Genomic DNA, 10,369 nt, shown 5'->3' with positions numbered 1-10,369 from the left:
GTTAGTGTTCTGCAAATTTAAAACTTTAAATAAAATTGTACTGTATATTACATATCATCATGTAAATTGCTTTTCAACTTACTTTCCAAGATTTATCTATGATGATAGATGTATTCATTACCTTCCCAGTCCACTGTCATCTTCCTTTTATCTCTACTTCTCCAGGAACTGTTTCTCATCCAGGGCACCTAGATGCTAAGTCCAGTGGATGGACACTTCATGCATGGCTGCATTTGTCTTTCTTCAAATTAGCTTTCTTAACATTATCTAGCCTGTCAAAATTTTCCCTTATGTATTTCCTGCTAATACTGTTAATGAATGACACAGCTATTCATTCAGTCATGTTTAAAAAAAAAAAAGGAATTCCCAGGTGGTCCAGTAGTTAGGACTCGACATCCTCACTGCCAAGGGCATGGGCTCAGTTCCTAGTTGGGGAACTAACATCCTACAAGCCATGCAGTGCAGCCAAAAATAAATTTAAAAAAAAAAAAAGAAAAGAAAACCTGGACTTTGCAACAAATTGTGTCAGGAAAACTAGATATCCACATGCAAAAGAATGAAGCTGGACCCTTATTTTACCCCATATACAAAAATTAACTACAAGGAATTCCCTGGCAGTCTAGTGGTTAAGAGTCAGCACTTTAACTGCTATGAGCCTAGGTTCAGTCCCCTGGTCAGGGAACTAAGATCCCACAAGCCTCATGGTGTGGCCAAAAATATATATAAAAAATAAAAAATAACTACAAATGGATCAAAGATCTAAATGTAAGACGTAAAATGATAGAACTCTCAGAAGAAAACGGGGAAATCTTCATGTTCTTGGATTTGGCAATGATTTATTAAACAACAAAAGCACAAGCAACAAAAGAAAGAATTAGATAAATTAGATTTCACCAAAATTTAAAACTTCTCTGTATCAAAGGACACAAATCAACAGAGTAAAAAGACAACTCAGAAGTTGGGGAAAAGTACCTGCAAATGACAATTTTGGGGTTATAATAGCTTAATATCTACAATGTACAAATAACTACAACTTAGTGGGCAAAGGACGTGAATAGAAATTTCTCCAAAGAGGTTATACAAATAGCCAATAAGCAAATGAAAAGATGCTCAACATCACAAATCATTCAGTTCAGTTCAGTTCAGTCGCTCAGTCGTGTCCGACTTGTTGTGACTCCATGAATCACAGCATGCTAGGCCTCCCTGTCCATCACCAACTCCCAGAGTTCATTCAAACTCACGTCCATCGAGTCCGTGATGCCATCCAGCCATCTCATCCTCTGTCGTCCCCTTTTCCTCCTGCCCCCAATCCCTCCCAGCATCAGAGTCTTTTCCAATGAGTCAACTCTTCGCATGAGGTGGCCAAAGTAATGGAGTTTCAGCTTTAGTATCATTCCTTCCAAAGAATACCCAAGACTGATCTCCTTTAGAATGGACTGGCTGGATCTCTTTGCAGTCCAAGGGACTCTCAAGAGTCTTCTCCAACACCACAGTTCAAAAGCATCAATTCTTCGGTGCTCAGCCTTCTTCACAGCCCAACTCTCACATCCATACATGACCACTGGAGAAACCATAGCCTTGACTAGATGGATGTTTGTTGGCAAAGTACTGTCTCTGCTTTTGAATACGCTATCTAGGTTGGTCATAACTTTCCTTCCAAGGAGTAAGTGTCTTTTAATTTCATGGCTTTGGTCACCATCTACAGTGATTTTGGAGCCCCCCAAAATAGAGTCTGACACTGTTTCCACTGTTTCCCCATCTACTTCCCATGAAGTGATGCAACCAGATGCCATGGTCTTCGTTTTCTGAATGTTGGGCTTTAAGCCAGCTTTTTCACTCTCCTCTTTCACTTTCATCAAGAGGCTTTTTAGTTCCTCTTCACTTTCTGCCATAAGGGTGATGTCATCTGCATATCTGAGGTTATTGATATTTCTCCCGGCAATCTTGATTCCAGCTTGTGCTTCTTCCAGCCCAGCGTATCTCATGATGTACTCTGCATATAAGTTAAATAAGCAGGGTGACAATATACAGCCTTGACGTACTCCTTTTCCTATTTGGAACCAGTCTGTTGTTCCATGCATGTCCAGTTCTAACTGTTGCCTCCTGACCTGCATATAGGGGGAAATGCAAATCAAAACTACAGTGAGATACCACCTCACAAGCATTAGAATGGCTACTATCAAAAAATAAAATAGATGACAAGTGTTGGTGAGGATGTGAAGAATGGAAACACCTGTGCTCTGTTGATGGGACTATATAGTACTTTAGCTGCTACAGAAAATGGTATGGCAATTCTCAAAAAATCAAAAATAGAATATGTGATCTAGCAGTTCCACTCTGGGTATATACTCCAGTCAAAATCAGGACCTTGGAGACTTCTATACACCCATGCAGCATTATTCACAATAGTCAAAATGAAGAAACAACCTAAGTGTCTCTTGGAGATGAAGGAAAAAGCAAAATGCAGCATATACGTATAATGGAATATTATTCTACCTTAAAAGGAAGGAAGTCTGATACACGCTATAAGAGTAAACCTCGACACTAAGTGAAATAAGCCAGTCAAAAAAGACAAATATTAATGCATATTATTTCACTTATATGAAGTACCTAGATTAGTAAAATTCACAAAAACAGAAAACAAAACGGTGGTTGCCAGAGGTTGGGGGAGAAAGGAAGGGAGAATTGGTGTTTAATGGGTACAGAAGTTTAGGTGAGGAATATGAAAAAGTTCTGGAGATGGATCTATTTCTGCTTTATTGACTATGCCAAAGCCTTTGACTGTGTGGATCACAATAAACTGTGGAAAATTCTGAAAGCGATGGGAATACCAGACCACCTGACCTGCCTATTGAGAAACCTATATGCAGGTCAGGAAGCGACAGTTAGAACTGGACATGGAACAACAGACTGTTTCCAAATAGAAAAAGCAGTACGTCAAGGCTGTATATTGTCACCCTGCTTATTTAACTTATATGCAGAGTACATCATGAGAAACGCTGGGCTGGAAGAAGCACAAGCTGGAATCAAGATTGCCGGGAGAAATATCAATAACCTCAGATATGCAGATGACATCACCCTTATGGCAGAAAGTGAAGAGGAACTGAATACCCTCTTGATGAAAGTGAAAGAGGAGAGTGAAAAAGCTGGCTTAAAGCCCAACATTCAGAAAACGAAGATCATGGCATCTGGTTGCATCACTTCATGGGAAGTAGATGGGGAAACAGTGGAAACAGTGTCAGACTCTATTTTGGGGGTGCTCCAAAATCACTGCAGATGGTGACTGAAGCCATGAAATTGAAAGACACTTACTCCTTGGAAGGAAAGTTATGACCAACCTAGATAGCGTATTCAAAAGCAGAGACAGTACTTTGCCAACAAAGGTCCGTCTAGTCAAGGCTATGGTTTCTCCAGTGGTTATGTATGAATGTGAGAGTTGGACTGTGAAGAAAGTGGAGCGCTGAAGAATTGATGCCTTTGAACTGTGGTGTTGGAGAAGACTCTTGAGAGTCCCTTGGACTGCAAAGAGATCCAGCCAGTCCATTCTAAAGGAGATTGGTCCTGGGTGTTCTTTGGAAGGAATGATGCTAAAGCTGAAACTCCAGTACTTTGGCCACCTCATGCGAAGAGTTGACTCATTGGAAAAGACTCTGATGCTGGGAGGGATTGGGGGCAGGAGGAAAAGGGGACGACAGAGGATGAGATGGCTGGATGGCATCACGGACTCGATGGACGTGAGTTTGAATGAACTCTGGGAGTTGGTGATGGACAGGGAGGCCTGGCGTGCAGCGATTCATGGGGTCACAAAAAGTCGGACATGACTGAGCAACTGAACTGAACTGAACTGAATGTTGCACAATGACAAGAGCATGATCCCACTGAACTGTACATTTTAAAAAATGATTAAAAAGGTAAATTTTATCTTGTGTTATTTTTTTAAAAGAAAAGTCTTGTCATCGTAACCTTGTCACAGTTTCCTGTTGATGTAGGTTGCTTCCATGTCTTGGCTATTGTAAACAGTGCTGTTATGAACACTAGGGTGCATGTATTTTTTTAAAACAATCATTCTAAAACTTTTATTATTTTTGGCTGTGCTGATCTTCATTGCTACATATGGGCATTCTCTATTTGCAGCAAGTGGGAGCTACTCTTTGCTGTGGTGCGTGAGCTTCTCTCACTGTAGAGCACAGGCTCTAGAGTGTGTGGGCTCAGTGGATATAGTACACAGGCTTAGCACACGTGGCATGTGGGATCTTCCCAGACTAGGGATGAACCCATGTCCCCTACATTGGCAGTCATTTTTTTAAAATAATACTTTTGTTCTTATTTATGGCTGTGCTGGGTCTTTATTACTGCACGTGGGCTTTCTCTAGTGTGAGGTGACAATTAGCAATATTGAGCATCTTTCCATGTGGCTGTGGACCATCTGTATGTCTTCTTAGGGGAATGTCTGTTTAGGTTTCTGCCCATTGTTTTGATTGGGTTGTTTTTTTGATACTGAGTTGTATGAGTTGTTTGTATATTTTGGAATTTAACCCATTGTTGGCAGCATCATTTGCAATATTACCATTGTGGTGAGTGGAACTCTTCGTTGTGTATGAGCTTCTCATTGCTGTGGCTTCTCTTTTGAAGAGAACGGCTCTAGGCACAAGGATTTCAATAGCTGCCACACACAGGCTCAGAGGTTGCAGCTCATGGGCCCTAGAGCATAATCTCAGTAGTTGTGGCGCTTGGGCTTAGTTGCTCTGCGGCATGTGGAATCTTCCCCAACCAGGGTTTGAACTTGTCTCTTGCACTGGCAGGCAGATTCTTTTACCACTGAGCCACCAAGGAGGCCCTTATGTTAATTTTTGATTGAGTACTCTGACATGAATATTACTTTGCTGGATTCTGGATATTTTTGTATTTCTAAAAAACATTTTTGAGATTTTTTTCTGAGGTGCAGTTAGTTAAATGACTTGCAAACAGTTTGATTCTTTCAGGTCTTACTTTTAAACTTTGTTAGATGAGGCCAGGGCAGAGATTGGTCTAGGGCTAATTTTTTCGCAGTACTGAGGCAAACTCTTCTAAATACACTTAGTCATTTATGAGATTTTTCTACCCTGGCTAGTGGGAATAAGCATTATTCCTGATCTTATCTTATATTCAAAGATTGTTCTCTTTGTTTCAGGTGGTTCTTTCCCCACTCTAAAGGTTCTTTCCTCATGTATATGCACTAAACAATACTAAGGAAAAGACCTAAGAGGGAACCCCTAAAGATTTCTAGAAATCTTTCAGTGTGTTTCTCTCTCTTTTCTGATAACTTTACCCTGTGATACCTTGGCCTCCATCTCATTTCAGTTCAATTCAATCACTCAGTGTGTCACTCACTTCCCTGTCCATCACTATCTCCCAGAGCTTGCTCAAACTCATGTCCATTGAGTCGGTGATGCCATCCAACCGTCTCATCCTCTGTCGTCCCCTTCTCCTCATGCCTTCAATCTTTCCCAGCATCAGGGTCTTTTCCAGTAAGTCAGTTCTTTGCATCAGGTGGCCAAAATATTGGAGCTTCAGCTTCAGCATCAAGTCCTTCCAATGAATATCCAGGACTGATCTCCTTTAGAATGGACTGGTTTGATCTCCTTGCAGTCCAAGGGACTCTCAAGAGTCTTTTCCAATACCATAGTTCAAAAGCATCAGTTCTCAAAAGCATCAATTTACTCATCTACCTCCTTTACTCAAGGTAATGGCCAGGCTCCTCCTAGATTCTTCCTCCTTATGCCATGACCCGGAACTTCTCTCTAGGCATTAAACTGAGACAATCATAGGGTTCACTTCATTGGTCTGTCATTTTTAAGTAATCATTAGCCTTTGGAGAGGGCAGTGGCACCCCACTCCAGTACTCCTGCCTGGAAAATCCCATGGACAGAGGAGCCTGGTAGGCTGCAGTCCATGGGGTCGCTGAGGTTCGGACACGACTGAGCGACTTCTTTTCACTTTTCACTTTCATGCATTGAAGAAGGAAATGGCAACCCACTCCAGTATTCTTGCCTAGAGCATCCCAGGGACAGGGGAGCCTGGTGGGCTGCCATCTATGGGGTCACACAGAGTCAGACACGACTGAAGTGACTTAGCAGCAGCAGCAGCCTTTGTTACCTTTGTTACATTGATGTTCAATGTCTTGAAAACAATCATTTCATATATAGTATAGTATGATGAGATTAGATCCCTGTTACTCTATGTTGGCCAGAGCAGTAGGCCTGGCACTTTTCTTGCATAGCTCCTTCTTCATTAGCAGTCTGTGGTGGTTTCCCAGGTGCCTATTGCTAAAACAGAGAAAAGATATTGATTTCTATATGTTTGCCTTTATAAGAGGTTGTCTCTGACTGGAAATGGGGAGTCAGTCTGTTGGGGCTGGTTATTTTTTCATAACATATAGGATTGAATGACTCTTTAAACCACATTCTTCTGTAATTTTGATAAAAATTACACAATAATGGTAATGGGGCATCCCAACTAGTTTATGATTTAAACATTACTGTAGTGTTTTACCATTTAGGATAATATTTGCAATTTGTTTGGACATAACATAGCTTTTCTTTAAATTTTTTCCTTGAATTCTTATTTACTTAGATTTGTTATTTATATTGTTATGCATAAACACTGGCTTGTGGAAAGTTTTTCAGCTTTCATTAATAATAATCCTAATAAAATCATAATAAATTATAGTAATTGGTTTCCTTAATATTAAGCCACCCCTGCATTCCAAAAATAATCTTGAGTTAGTTGTAGAGTATTATTCTTTTGCACACTGATGGATTCTCTTTGCTAATGTGTTATTTAGAATAACCACCCCATCAAGTAGGAACTCTCCTACTTTTATTTGTTTATTGTTAGATGTTTAAATAATTAATGATTACTAACTGCATGTTGATTACAAATCAGAGTGAGGTGCTAGGATGAACAGTTTTCTAAATAGGACACCAGGATCCACAGTTGCAGGGCCCAGTCAGCCACTGGGGTAGGCAGCTCTGTACTAAATAATGGAGTGGGTACAAAGGGGCAGGGCTCTTAATGGTTTTTATTAACAGAAATCCACTTCTTCCTTGCCGCCAACTCTGGAAGGGGCCCATGTTCACAGCTGCCTGAATGGACTGGATCTGCTGGTCCACTCCTGCATAGGGCCAAGATCAAGCACACCATGTGGTTTCCCTCAGCCAGCCAACCGTCTGCCTCTGTTTTGCAGACTTTGATGAGCTCCTTCTTGTTATTGCGGATATAAAGCTCAAAGTAGTTACATTTCTGGCTGTCACCTATCTTTCTGATGCTCATATTCTCCAGGAGGATGACTCCTCTGGACTCCTTATCCATCATGTATTCAAAATAGTAGAGGCAATTGTCTCTGAGGATTAACCAGTGCTGCTTCCACATTTTCACCTGGCCTCCTTCCCCCGCCCCAGTTTAAGGAGTCAGCCTCAGGGCACTGGTTGAAGAATTTCTGATTATCATTCCTGATCATACTTAGGCTCTTGAAGGGCTCATTTTGGGTGTGGTCCTAGAAGTTCCAGATCAGCTCCTTAGGCAGGTACCACCCTACTTGCTGTGCTGGTTCATAGCCACAAAGTGCTCCAGGCCTGGCTTGTTCCAGATGTTAGGATTGTAAAGGCTGGTGTTCAGCATTATCTCTGGTGAAGGACAGTACATAGCAGGCATCTGTGGACTGGATAATCCCAGGGTGGCATCTGCAGTATCCATAGGGAAAGGCTTCCATTGTCTGATCAATCTTCTGGTCCTCTCTGGGGAGACAGTAAGCTCCATAGAAATTACCTGAGGGCCTCACCAGTCATGGAGATCCATGAAGGTATGGAGCATTGGTAGGTTTAGCTCTTCCCTCTCCCCTAAGTAGTCCCCGTGACTGTCTTGTTCAGGCCCTTGCCCTTGAACAGGAAACAAGAAGTGATCCCTTGGGGGTGTGCACTGGAGAAGTTTGTTCTCCACCAAGAACTTGATCCCCCTTCTTGGGGTCCTTCTTGAAGTTCTTTCTAACTATTGCCATGTTCTGATCCTGTTGCAAGGACTCACTGCCCTCAGTGGCCTCCAGGCACCCTCGCTCATGGCTTCACTGAGCTCCTATCACAGGTGGTGGATCTCCAGCAGCAGCTTCTGTGTCAACAATGAAGCATTCTCCAGCTCCATCTGTTCCTTAGGAGTTCGGTCTGGGTGTCATAGACACCATCCTCCATGGCTGCCAAGTCCCCACAGGCAGGGCTGGATCCAATTTCACCTGTGGGCCCAGGTCAGCCAGTCAAATGCCTTGAGGGCTGTTGCCACGGCCTATACAAGGGAAAAGAAAACAAAAAGCAAAAGGAGTAGCAGGATAGTGGAGACACTGGAAGAGCTGCCTCATAATAAAACAGGTTCCTGACGTTTTGCAGGAGGCGGTGATCAGAACCATCCCCAAGGAAAAGACATGCAAAAAGGCAAAGTGTTTGTCTGGGGAAGCCTCACACATATCTGAGACAGGAAGAGAAGCAAAGGCAAAGGAGAAAAGGAAAGATATACCCATCTGAATGCAGAGTTCTAAAGTAGCAAGGACAGACAAGAAAGTCTTCCTCAGTGATCAATGCAAAGAAATAGAGGAAAACAATAGAAGGGGAAACATTAGAAGTCTCCTCAAGAAAATTAGAGATACGAAGGGAACACTTCATGCAAAGATGGGCACAATAAAAGACAGAAATGGTATGGACCTAACAGAAGCAGAAGAGATTAAGAAGAGGTGGCAAGAATACACAGAACTATACAAAAAATTCCTAATGACCCATCTAACTATGATGGTGTGATCACTCACTTAGAGCCAGACATCCTGGAAGGAGAAGTCAAGTGAGTCTTAGGAAGCACCACTATGAACAAAGCTAGTGGAGGTGCTGGAATTCCAGTTGAGCTATTTCAAATCCTGAAAGATGATGCTGTGAAAGTGCTGCACTCAATATGCCAACAAATTTGGAAAACTCAATAGTGGCCACAGGACTGGAAAAGGTCAGTTTTCATTCCAATCCCCAAAAAAGGCAATGCCAAAAAATATTCAAACTAACACACAATTGCACTCATCTCACACACTAGCAAAGAAATGCTCAAAATTCTCCAAGCTTAAACATTACATGAATTGAGAACTTCCAGATATTCAGGCTGGATTTAGAAAAGGCAGAGGAACCAGAGATCAAATTGCCAATATCTGTTGGATCATTGAAAAAGTAACAGAGTTCCAGAAAAACATCTATTTCTACTTTATTGACTACACTAAAGCCTTTGACTGTGTGGATCACAATAAACTGTGGAAAATTCTTAAAACAATGGGAATACCAGACCACCTTACCTGCCTCCTGAGAAATCTGTATGCAGGTCAAGAAGCAATAGTTAGAACCGGGCAGGGAATAATGGACTGGTTCCAAATTGGGAAAGGAGTACGTCAAGGCTGTATATTGTCAGCCTGCTTATTTAACTTATGTGCAGAGCACATCATGAGAAATGCCAAGCTGGATGAAGCACAAGCTGGAATCAGGGAGAAATATCAATAACCTCAGATATGCAGATGACACCACCCTTATGGCAGAAAGTGAAGAGGAACTAAAGAGCCTCTTGATGAATGTGAAAGAGGAGAGTGAAAAAATGGGCTTAAAACTCAACATTCAAAAAACTAAGATCATGGCATCTGGTCCCATCACTTCATGGCAAATAGATGGGGAAACAGTCAGAGACTTTTATTTTCTTGGGCTCCAAAATCAGTGCAGATGGTGACTACAGCCAGGACATTAAAGGCATTTGTTCCTTGGAAGAAAAGCTGTGACAAACTTAGACAGCGTATTAAAAAGCAGAGACATTACTTTGCCGACAAACATCGGTCTAGTTAAAGGTATGGTTTTTCCAGTAGTCATGTATGGATGTGAGAGTTGGACTATAAAGAAAGCTGAGTGCAGAAGAATTGATGCTTTTGAACTGTGGAACTGGAGAAGACTCTTGAGAATCCCTCGGACTGCAAGGAGATTAAACCAGTCAATCCTAAAGGAAATCAATCCTGAATTCATTGGAAGGACTGATGTTGAAGCTGAAGCTCCAATACTTTGGCCACCTGATGCGAAGAACTCACTCATTGGAAAAGACCGTCATTCTGGGAAAGATTGAAGGCAGGAGAAGGGGATGACAAAGGATGAGGTGTTTGGATGGCATCATCGACTCGATGGACATGAGTTTGAGCAAGTTCCAGGAGTTGATGATGGACAGGGACACCTGGTGTGTCACAGTCCATGGGGTGACAAAGAGTTGGACACTATTGAACACGTGAACTGAACAAAAAGAACATAAGTTTATAAATCCGAAAATAACATCTTAGTAT

General features: G+C 41.8%; 1 pseudogene; it reads right to left on the bottom strand.

Moving 5' to 3' along the window:
* Positions 1-6,848: 6,848 nt before the first annotated feature.
* On the bottom strand, positions 6,849-8,559 carry LOC120857462 (annotated as a pseudogene).
* Between the last annotated feature and the right edge of the window lie 1,810 nt (positions 8,560-10,369).

The sequence above is a fragment of the Oryx dammah genome, unplaced genomic scaffold (assembly GCF_014754425.2).
Source record: "Oryx dammah isolate SB20612 unplaced genomic scaffold, SCBI_Odam_1.1 HiC_scaffold_29, whole genome shotgun sequence".
Classification (NCBI taxonomy): Eukaryota; Metazoa; Chordata; class Mammalia; order Artiodactyla; family Bovidae; genus Oryx; species Oryx dammah.
Note: the sequence above shows the minus strand (reverse complement) of the source record. Positions and strands in the feature narration are given on the sequence as shown.